Here is an 11,991-nt window from a genome sequence, read left to right on the forward strand (position 1 = left end):
GAGGGAGAGGGGAAGAGCTGGTGCTCACAGGGCCTGGAATCTGCTCAGGCCACAATCCTGTCCACACTTTACCTGGGAGGAAGCCCCACTGACTGTGATGGGACTTACTTCTAAGTAGACCTGCCTCGGATTGAGCTCTCAGTCTGCCTTGAAGTGCTGGGTCTGTACAAGAGTTTCCTCTTCTTTGGCTCCCTAACCCAGCCATTTTCAACTGGTGTGCCATGAATGGTCTGCAGGAGTTTGGGGGAGGGTCATTTATTAGTAGAGTCATTGGGGGGATGTGAGCCCCCCACCAACAGCAGGGTGGGCCTTGTCACTTGTCAAAAACCTGATGGTGTGCCATGACAATTTTAGTGCCTTGTCAGTGTGCCCTGCAACAAAAAAGGTTGAGATCACTGCCCCAACCATTCACTTTTCCTACTGTCTGTTGCACTAGCGCCAGCAGCCCTTCCAGAAAGCTACCAGATTGAAATGCAGCCCACAGATTGAAGATCAACCCATTCGCATTCTTGGATTGTTCAAACCTTCCACCAAACGTGCAAATTGAGTGGGATTTGACATGCAGGTTGAGAATGCACAGATCTGCACTTAAGAGGTCCTTTTAAAACCCAGTGGTTCTCACACTTTTAGCACCAGAACCCACTTTTCAGAATGAGAATCTGTCAGGACCCACCCAAAGTGATGTCATGACTGGAAGTGACATCATCAAGCAGGAAAATTTTTAACAATCCTAGTCTGTAATCCTTCCCTGCACTTACCCAGGAGTAAGTCCCATTTAGTATCATTGTTGAAAGCATATATATAGTAACCTGCTCAAAATACAGATCTGTCACATTTCCCCAAATGCAGTCCCATAACATCGGAGCATCAAGTCTATGAAAAATAAAATATTGAAACAAATTGGGACCCACCTAGTGGGTCCTGACCCACAGTTTGATAATCACTGCATTAATCAGTATCTTTCACAACAGCCTGACAAATGGAAACTCATGCAGTGAAGCCTTTTCTAATGCAGAAATATTATGATGGTATGATGCAATTGCTTAAATTTCTGCCTACCACATAGCTGTTGTTGATTTTCTGTCCATAAAAAACTGCCAACCTCACTTCACGACTCACAGTACAATCCTATGCATATCCACTCAGAAGTAACTCACTGAATTCAATGGAACTTACTCCTAGAAAAGTGTGTACAGGGTTGCAGCCACAGACATTTAGAATGAATTATGTCAGTGGAGTATGCTTATTTCCATGCAGAAGTCCCAAACAGCTACAACAAAGTAGTTTTACCGATCACTTTACTCCTTTCAGATTGCATCTGGGTGCATCTGCAGTTGAGATAGCATTTTTGGTTTGCTGTTTAAAAATCAAAGGAACTAAGGGTCCAATCCTATCCAACTTTCCAGCACTGTGCAACTGCAATGCAGCCCCACAGTAAGGGAACAAAAGTTCTTATACCTTGAGGAAGCCTCTGTGACTGCCTCCCCAACACAGGAAGCAGTGCATACCCCATTGGCACAGCAGCACCAGCACTGGAAAATTGGATAGAATCAGGCCCTAAGGGTCCAATCCTATCCAATTTTTCTGAGCTGCTGCAGTGGTGCCAGTGGGGTATGTGCTGTATCCTACAGTGGAAGGGGAGTCACTGGGCCTTCTCAAGGTATGGGAACATGTATTCCCTTACCATGAAGCTGCACTGTGGCTATACTGGAGCTGGAAAGTTGTATAGGATTGGGCCCTAAATCACAAGCAATGATACACTGTCCAAAATTCAGCAGAAATAGCTCACCAAAAGCAAGAAACATATTCTAAAAGGATCAACCACCACCACCTAATGTGTAACCAACATGTTATTCTGGCACCAATGCATAATAATAATAATTCACTGTAACAAAGATTCTGGTCCAAATTCTTGGAGATCATATACTTAAAGAAAAGTTACTGCACTAGAATATCACACAGTAGCAATCATTATAACTTGTTCATTTAGTTTGATTGCTGAAAGTAATTAGCCAGGAACAGAAGTGCTGGTCATGGTAGTGATATCTGCCCGACACCTGTAAAGATGGGAATGCCAGGAAATACGACGAAAAAGATTGCTTGGGGGGAAAAAATCTGTAAGATGTGTAGCAAAAAACACCCCATATGTTAATTTTGCCATACTTTAACAACTCTGACTGGGTCAACATATCCATAAAGTTTAATTCTTGTTAAATACTTCAAAATGTATTCTTAAATGTAGGTTTGTACTTGCTCTAATCCAGTCAATCTGGTCAAAACCAGAGATGGTATTTTCTGAAATATTTCAGCTGATCATGACATTGGTGATTGTTCACCTGGCAATGTTTAGCTGTGTGTGCATTTGCACAGCAGTCAATTTTGGTTTTGCTTGCTTTAACCCATCACAACAGCAGCATTTTTTAAATACAGAAAACTTAGAAAACAAGTTGTCAAGCGCTTCAAAGAAAAGTTTGAAACTTCATAGCTTCAAACTCGCTATTTGCTGCCTTTCTCCACATCTCATCTTTCCTTGCCAAAATATTTCACGCTCTATAAAAAAACCAAATAGTCTAATGCTACATCTTAATTAATGAAACATATAACAAGTGTTATGGCATCCTGAGAACTAACAGGATTTTATTGGTACTAGTTTTTGTAAGCTCAGCTACTAATTATTTACCGAGGTACAAGCTAATTTTATAAGCATTTGCATAATCTTTTATTGTGTAAGACATCAATTATATTAAGCATAATTTTTATTACTGAGAAGTACTTGCTACAGAAATAAGTAGGAGGCTGAGACTCATACAAAGGAAGCAATCCATTTCCACAGCCTATAGCATTCCTCCCAACCATACATCTGACCCTTTTCTCCATCTCACACAGGAACCTCCTTTTCAGAAGTACTGTACAGGCATTTTAGAAATCCAGTAACAGTTTCCTTAGCTATCACTGAAGCAAATAAAAACCAAACAAAGAAACCCAGATTGATATTCCAGTCCTAACATAGAACTCCACCGGTAAAGTGGTCCCTGTGCCAGTAGAAGGTGTTGCAAATGTGCAGTAAGACATGTTGTGACACCCAGTGAGCATTGTGTTCAGACCCAGGGCTGCTGGTGCAGACATGAGCAGGGTGGCTGGAGGGTGTTCCAAAGGTGAGAAGTGGGAATTTCTGGGCGGGGGAGGGCAGAATGGGGGCAAATGGGGCCTGGGAGAGAGCGGGATCAGTGAAGGCCTCCTCTGCCATATCCTACCTCTCAGGCCAGGAAACCTTACACAGGGCCACTCGGCCTTCCACCAGCTATACAGCTGGCAGAGATCAGATAAGCCCCATAGGGCAGGCTGGGGTGTTCCTCAAAAAATATCCACACACCCCAAGGAAACAGTCTGTTGCCTCCTAATCTGAGCTGGGTATAGCACAGGCCATGTGGCCTGGCTGCGCCAGAACAGGTTAGGATTGGGCTGCCCATTGGTGTTTAGCAAGGACAATTGATTATGGAAAAGAATCTGAAACTTTCTGTCTCAGAAAGAGCTCACAGAATTGCTGTACATACAGTTTATCACACTATCAGTGGTGATTTCATATGCCCATACTAGCAACTTATTCCATTTTTTGCACACACAAACCCAACCAAATGCTCATAAAGAAAAAGTTTTGTTTGACTTTTGTCTTAAACGGAAGACAGATTATTTTGTGCTTAACATTGGTACAAATCAGGTATGTGGGTAGATTAGATGTTGTGGCACAGCAGTGTCTACGCCAGTAGTTCTCAAACATTTTAGCACTGGGACCCACTTTTTAGAATGACAAGCTGACAGGACCCACCGGAAGTGACATCATCAAGCAGGAAAAATTTTTAACAATCCTAGGCTGCAATCCTATCCACACTTACCCAGGAGTAAACCCAATTGATTATCATTGGAAAAAACATATACATAGTAGCTTCTTAAAAGTACAGGTTTGTAACATTTCCCCAAATGCAGTCACATACCATGGTAGCATCAAGTCTAATAAATTAAAAATAAAATATTGAAATGAATGGGGACCCACCTGAAATTGGCCACCCAGTGGGTCCTGACCCACAGTTTGAGAAACACTGGTCTAAGCCATATTGCATCATACACTAAACTGTATTGCAATCCAAGCACAAATTGTTGCACTGACTCTTTAAACATGAACCTTCTCATGGGATTTCATTCCTTCTTTCTCCTGCCCCAAAGCAGTGTTTACTGCTTCTGAGATTTGGTGGCAGGCCAAACAATTAAACCTGTAAAAGTCTGGGGTTCTACAGACAACTGCTCTTGACATGAGGCCTGACTTGAGACAGCTCCCTCTAGCTCCAAAAGGCATGACTGACATCTGCAATCCACAAACTCACCATTATTTAAATTAAAATCAATGAGTAACTGTTGTTTATCAGCAATAAATCCCATTGATTTCAGAACAATTTACTTCTGCAAAAATATGCTTAGAATTGTAGCAAAAATGTGTAAGCCACAGCTCTGGTGACAGAACTACAGAAAAACTGGCTCAGGGTGCAGTCCTAACCCACTTGCCAGCAGCGACATAAGGGCAATGCAGCTCCAAAGTCAGGAAACAAACATTCCCTTACTTTGCGGAGTCCTCCATGAGTGCCACCCAACTGCAGGATGCAGCACACATCCCATTGGCACAGCCATGCCAGTGTCAGAAAGTTGGTTAGGATTTGGGCCTAAGTGACTGTGCAGTAAATAGAACTGAAATGGCTGGCACAAGTAGTTTGAAGGGGATTCACTCAAACAGTGCACAAGAATGCATGTGCACAGACAGCTCACTCCACCCAAAAAGATCTCTTCCTGACTTTCCAGTCAGCCTGCTTAATTTGCTTAGAGTACAATCTGAACCTCCCTCTTAATTACATACTGTGCAGATGACTGCAAGACAACAGACCCTAATTAGAAGGCTCAATGCTGCTTGCATCAAATATTGTTACTACTGGCATTTTCCTGCAAGGCAAGTTGATATACTCCACCAGTTCTCCCAGGCTACCACTTTTCAGAGCTGTTTTAAGGATAAGATGGTATCTGGTTTTGTGGTCTCATTCTATGCCTGCAACATGTCTCTGAAAGGGGATGTACTGATCTCTTTGCAAATGCATCCTCTTCATAAACTTCAGCTTAAATGAAAATTCTGCATTTTAAAACCAGTGGCGTCAAGGTCATCTGAAAATTTGGCATAAGTTAACAGAGGTCTAAGAGGGTAGCTATAAAAGAAGAGAAAGGTTGATCTTCTCAGCATCAGGTTTTTAAAAGGTCAGACTCTACTGCACATCAAGCTTATGATGTCTGCTTAAGAATCTGCACAAGTACAATGTTAACATGTTAAAATGCGTACTGGTTTGAAAACACGTAATTCCTTCACTCCTGGTAACTTGTAACTGCAAACATTCAAGAAACTGGGCTTCTAACTGGTAGAATTCCTTTGCCTTAAAATCTGTATAGCAAGCCAGAATTCCCAGAAGTGTCATGGTAAATTCTGAAATACAGAAGCTTGTCATGACGAGCCCCCACCTCATAGCCTCACCACACTGTGGCTGCAATCCTATCCACACCTACATAGGAATAAGCCCCATTGACTATAATGGGACTTACTTCTGAGTAGAAATGCATAGGATTGGGCTCTGTGACTATGCAACAAAACAAATGAACGCAACATTCCTTCATTAGAGAGTTTTCTTCCCCTGACACTCCTATTTTGAAAATTATGCTTCATTTAAAAATCTAGCTTATTTTACCTCAAACTTTTAGAGGGGGTTGCAATAATTTAAAACAAATGTATAAAAATAGCGTTTGAAAATATCCCAGATAATTATCAAAGCTATAGAGCGCTATCCTATGCATGTTTACTCAGAAGTAAGTCCTACTGCATTCAGTAATACATATTCTAGGTAAATTTGCATAGGATTGTAGCCTTAATGTAACATGAGCTACATACTGTCTCTGGAAAGACAACTGCTTCAAAATCAACAAATAATCCTAGGCAAATTTCTTAGTTTGGCTCCAGTCAAATTCAGTGCTCCAAGTCCTCTAAGAATTTTAAAGGCAGCATCTGAGAGCTCCTGTGGGCAACATCACTGGTTGTGTTAGCGGAGAAGTCTCTGAGCTTCACTTCCTCTGCCCTTCCCCAACTACATCTTCAGAAATTCCTCATGTCAACTTTTTCCAGCAAGTAACAGCAATGATAGGAAAAGCTTCAGTCACTGAATTTCTTCCTCTCATATAAATACTGTATGTGGAAGCACAAAGCTCCACAAGAAAAAAGTTGACACCCTTATCCAGAACAATTGAAATGTACATAGGAAGTACTTGCATGCTTCCCATCAGTTCTCCTGCATCATTACAGCATTCATGCATACATTTTTCCATCTGAAAACACACTGGCACATGGTACATGCCAAATCACTAATGTTCAACCTTTTTGGTAATTATGCTCTACTCAAATCCTAAGTACTAGATCAAAATATGATACTTAACGCAATACATCTACAATAGTCCTCCCCACCTTGCTTGGTCCCTCCTGCCCCTGGTCAGTGATATCACAAACTCAACTGCTGGCATTATCAATTGAGCACCACATGCTAAATTTAGGAGAAAGTAATAAAACAACGTCTTTTCCAGTTTCATTTCTGCAACTAACAAAACAACTCCTTCCAGTTTCATTTCTAAATCTACCAACACAACACAAACCCTACAGCATCTGTGGTGTTTTAAAATCACAACTCCAATCACTCTGCAAAACTCTCACTTCTATTTATGTGCAAACGGAAGTGGAAGGAGCAGGCTTTTATCAACAGCCCCATGTAGAAATGAGGAGGCAAAGGTAAATATTAAATACCTGCACCAACAGTGCTCTAAATGTCCCCCTGCTCCAGTCCCCAAAAAGTGTCCTTTGAAGTACATATTGCATGAAATTGTCAAAGATTACAGGCTGCAATTTAGCACCTCAGCAATTATAAAATGCTGAAAATTAGATGACTGGTTCTTGAAGGATCACAAAGCCATGTTGTTTGAAATGAGGAAAAGTCATCCATTTCCCTGTCCAAAATAATAACATAAAAACATAAGAACAGCCCCACTGGATCAGGCCATAGGCCCATCTAGTCCGGCTTCCTGTATCTCACAGCAGCCCACCAAATGCCCCAGGGAGCACACCAGATAACAAGAGACCTCATCCTGGTGCCCTCCCTTGCATCTGGCATTCTGACATAACCCATTTCTAAAATCAGGAGGTTGCGCATACACATCATGGCTTGTACCCCATAATGGATTTTTCCTCCAGAAACTTGTCCAATCCCCTTTTAAAGGCGTCTAGGCTAGACGCCAGCACCACATCCTGTGGCAAGGAGTTCCACAGACCGACCACACGCTGAGTAAAGAAATATTTTCTTTTGTCTGTCCTAACCCGCCCAACACTCAATTTTAGTGGATGTCCCCTGGTTCTGGTATTATGTGAGAGTGTAAAGAGCATCTCCCTATCCACTCTGTCCATCCCCTGCATAATTTTGTATGTCTCAATCATGTCCCTCCTCAGGCGTCTCTTTTCTAGGCTGAAGAGGCCCAAACGCTGTAGCCTCTCCTCATAAGGAAGGTGCCCCAGCCCCGTAATCAGCTTAGTCGCTCTCTTTTGCACCTTTTCCATTTCCACTATGTCTTTTTTGAGATGCGGCGACCAGAACTGGACACAATACTCCAGGTGTGGCCTTACCATAGATTTGTACAATGGCATTATAATATTAGCCGTTTTGTTCTCAATACCCTTCCTAATGATCCCAAGCATAGAATTGGCCTTCTTTATTGCCGCCGCACATTGGGTCGACACTTTCATCAACCTGTCCACCACCACCCCAAGATCTCTCTCCTGATCTGTCACAGACAGCTCAGAACCCATCAGCCTATATCTGAAGTTTTGATTTTTTGCCCCAATGTGCATGACTTTACACTTACTGACATTGAAGCACATCTGCCATTTTGCTGCCCATTCTGCCAGTGTGGAGAGATCCTTCTGGAGCTCCTCACAATCACTTCTGGTCTTCACCACTCGGAAAAGTTTGGTGTCGTCTGCAAACTTAGCCACTTCACTGCTCAACCCTGTCTCCAGGTCATTTATGAAAAGGTTGAAAAGCACCGGTCCCAGGACAGATCCTTGGGGCACACTGCTTTTCACCTCTCTCCATTGTGAAAATTGCCCATTGACACCCACTCTCTGCTTCCTGGCCTCCAACCAGTTCTCAATCCATGAGAGGACCTGTCCTCTAATTCCCTGACTGTGGAGTTTTTTCAGTAGCCTTTGGTGAGGGACCATGTCAAATGCCTTCTGAAAGTCCAGATATATAATGTCCACGGGTTCTCCCAAATCCACATGCCCATTGACCTTTCCAAAGAATTCTATAAGGTTTGTGAGGCAAGACTTACCCTTACAGAAGCCATGCTGACTCTCCCTCAGCAAGGCCTGTTCATCTATGTGTTTTGAGATCCTATCTTTGATGAGGCATTTCACCATCTTACCCGGTATGGATATTAGGCTGACCGGCCTATAGTTTCCCGGGTCCCCCCTCTTTCCCTTTTTAAAAATAGGCGTGACATTTGCTATCCTCCAATCTTCTGGCACCGTGGCCGTTTTGAGGGACAAGTTGCATACTTTAGTCAAGAGATCTACAACTTCATTCTTCAATTCCTTAATAACTCTTGGGTGGATGCCATCAGGGCCCGGTGACTTATTGATCTTTAATTTATCAATGAGGTCTGAAACATCTTCTCTTTTAACCTCTATCTGACTTAACTCCTCGGTCAGGAGGGGCTGTTCGGGCAGCGGTATCTGCCCGAGGTCTTCTGCCGTGAAGACAGATGCAAAGAACTCATTTAATTTCTCTGCCATCTCTAAGTCTCCTTTTATCTCCCCTTTCCCTCCCTCACCATCCAGAGGGCCAACCACTTCTCTGGCGGGTTTCCTGCTTCTAACATATTTGAAGAAGCTTTTATTATTACCCTTAATGTTGCTGGCCATGCGTTCCTCATAGTCTCGCTTGGCCTCCCGTATCACCTTCTTACATTTCTTTTGCCACAGTTTATGTTCCTTTTTATTCTCCTCATTAGGGCAAGACTTCCATTTACGGAAGGAAGCTTCCTTGCCCTTCACAGCCTCTCTAACTTGGCTAGTTAGCCATGCGGGCACTCTCCTGGATTTAGTGGAACCCTTCTTTCTTTGCGGTATACACCTCTGCTGGGCCTCTATTACTGTTGTTTTAAGCAGCCTCCATGCACTCTGGAGAGATTGGACTCTTTTTACCCTCCCTTTCAACCTCCTTCTAACCAGCCTCCTCATTTGGGGGAAGTCTGCCCGTCGGAAGTCAAGGGTTTTTGTTAGAGATTTGCCTGGTATTCTTCCCCCAACGTCCATGTCAAAACAGATCGCAGCATGATCACTGTTCCCCAATGGCTCAGTAACGTTTACATCTCTAACCAGGTCCTGCATACCGCACAATATTAAATCCAGAGTCACCTGTCCTCTGGTGGGCTCCGTGACTAGCTGCTGTAAGCCACAGTCATTTAGCACGTCAAGAAATCCGGTTTCCTTATCGTGACCAGAACACAAATTGACCCAGTCAATATGAGGATAATTGAAGTCCCCCATGATTACAACCCTGTCCCTCCTTGTCACCTCCCTGATCTGTTTCCTCATTTCAAGGTCCCCATCCGATTTCTGGTCTGGAGGACGTTAGCACGCCCCCAGTATTACATCGCTGCACAAGCCTGGTAATTTAACCCACAGAGATTCTACAGTGGAGTCAGACCCACCTTCAATCTCTACTTTGCTGGATTCTATCCCTTCCTTAACATAAAGGGCCACCCCACCTCCAACACGCCCCTGCCTGTCCCTCCTGTAGAGTTTATAGCCGGGGATTGTGGTATCCCACTGATTCTCCGCATTCCACCAGGTTTCCGTTATGCCCACTATGTCAATGTTTTCCCTTGTCACCAGACATTCCAGTTCTCCCACCTTTGCTCGTAGACTTCGGGCATTCGCATAAAAGCATTTGTACACGGAATGCCCAGAAAAATCAGAAGGATTGCAGCAGAAAGTATGGAAAGAACCATAGCTCAGTAGCAGAGCAGATGCCTGGCCTGCAGAAGGCGCAGTCTGCAGATGGTCCAAGGTTCAATCTGGCAACTAGACAGGGGTGGGGAAAGAGCCATGTGAAACAGCAGAGAGCTGCCACCAGTTTGTGTGGACAGTATTGAGGGAGGTGGATGGATGGTCAGACTCAGTAGAAGACATAAGTGTGGCAGAAAAGAAAGGCCACCTGACCACGCAATCCTACACGTTTACTCAGAAGAAAGACCAACTGTATGTCCAGAAGGCCTTGCTGCCTGCCATGCGATGCAGCTTTAGAAAATCCCCTCTTCTCCACACCAGGCAAGCATCAGATGATGCAATCAAGCAAGCCAAACCACAAACTATAGGGAAAGGCAAAACAGGGTCTGTAGCCAGGCAGGGAGAGGCTTGCTTTCTTTCCCAATCAGACCACCAACAGAAACAAACAAAACTTCATCAACAGAAATTTTACTGGCCAGCTGCAAACACACCACCCAACTCCCTGTCTCCAATTGTGGCAGCGCTGCAGTAGAGGGGTAGAGCATAACCCCAAGATCATACTTGGTGGGGAGGAAGGAACCCCACCCCCTTCACAATCCTACTGGGTCCTAGCTGAAGCAATGGAAAGGGAGTCACATGATAGCCATCACATATTTATCCACATCTGCCCAGAATCCTGCAAGGCATAAATGCAGACAGCAGCATGAAAAGCTATGCAGAGATAGAAGCTAAATGTCCCACAAACAGCCTCACAAAAGCAATCACCTTGATAAGGTTACAAATAAGGAGATGGACATATACTGTAACTGACTACATTTTACTTTGCAGGAATCTTCTTTCAACAGTTCCTGGGCTGATCAGGAATAAATCCTTCCACTGTGCGTGCACACCTATGCAAGTTTACTCGGAAGTAAGCGGGACTGAATTGAAGAGGGCTTATGCCCATGTATTCCTATGCACACGTCCACCGGTAGAGTTTACTTCCGAGGAAATATGCATAGGATCGCGCTGCATGTCGTTCAGTGTTGCAATCGTACACAGTACGTACTTGGGAGTAAGGTCCATTTAACACAGTGGGGGCTTCCCCCCCCCCGGAATACACATGCGTCAAATCGGGGCAGTATTCCAGCCAAAGTTTCTTGCTTTAAACCAATCCAATTCCCCGCGATCAGTAACTGCATTTACTGCCCCCCCCCTTTAGAAGCGGTTCTGCATTCACTTCTTTTCAAATCGGAGTCAGACTCGATTCCGAAAAGGCTTTTGGAAAGCCCTTCTGGTGAGCCGCAGCTGACTCAGGTGCAGGAGAGCCTGCAAAGGTTCTTGCACGGAACGCAGCACGAGAAGTCGGGCCGCGTTGGGTTGACTCGGCTCGAGCAGCAGCTGGAAGACCCGAAGCATCACCCCCCCCCCCACTTCCCTGCAAAGAAGTTTTGGAGACAGTCACCCTTCGCTCCTTTTCCTCCGAGCTGCTGGAGAGAACCTGCGGCACCCAACACCCTCTTTCCTTCTTTCTTCCCCGCAGACCAGCCTCAGCCTCTTCCACCGAGGCTGTTTGCAAACAGCCCTTGCTTCCCCCCACGTGTTCAACCCCCGGGCAGATCCTCCCACAGAGGAGGAGGGCCGCCGGGGTGCTACCCCTCTCATTAGCATAGTCCTTCCCCGGCGCAGACTGACTGTCCTTTCCGTAGCTCCCTGCGAAGCAGCCCCACCAGCCGTGTGCCTTTGCTGCATTCCAACAGACGCAGCGCAAGTTTGCGCTGGAGGGTCTGTCAGCCCACCAGTGGCGTAGCTAGAGCGGGGGCAGAGCACCAAGTCTTGCAGGGAGCCTCAGCGCAGCGTCCAGGGGGCGCCTCCGCTTT

The 11,991-nt window shown here is 44.7% G+C and overlaps 1 protein-coding gene across 1 annotated transcript in view; it reads right to left on the reverse strand.

Moving 5' to 3' along the window:
• PDCD4 (programmed cell death 4) overlaps positions 1-11,678 on the reverse strand; it is a 40,552-nt gene extending 28,874 nt beyond the window's left edge. The window contains exon 1 of the mRNA XM_066619510.1: positions 11,577-11,678. The gene's annotated coding sequence lies outside the window, so the exon portion shown is untranslated. The remainder of the gene's footprint in view (positions 1-11,576) is intronic.
• Positions 11,679-11,991: the final 313 nt, after the last annotated feature.

Source organism: Tiliqua scincoides, chromosome 3 (assembly GCF_035046505.1).
Source record: "Tiliqua scincoides isolate rTilSci1 chromosome 3, rTilSci1.hap2, whole genome shotgun sequence".
NCBI classification, from domain to species: Eukaryota; Metazoa; Chordata; class Lepidosauria; order Squamata; family Scincidae; genus Tiliqua; species Tiliqua scincoides.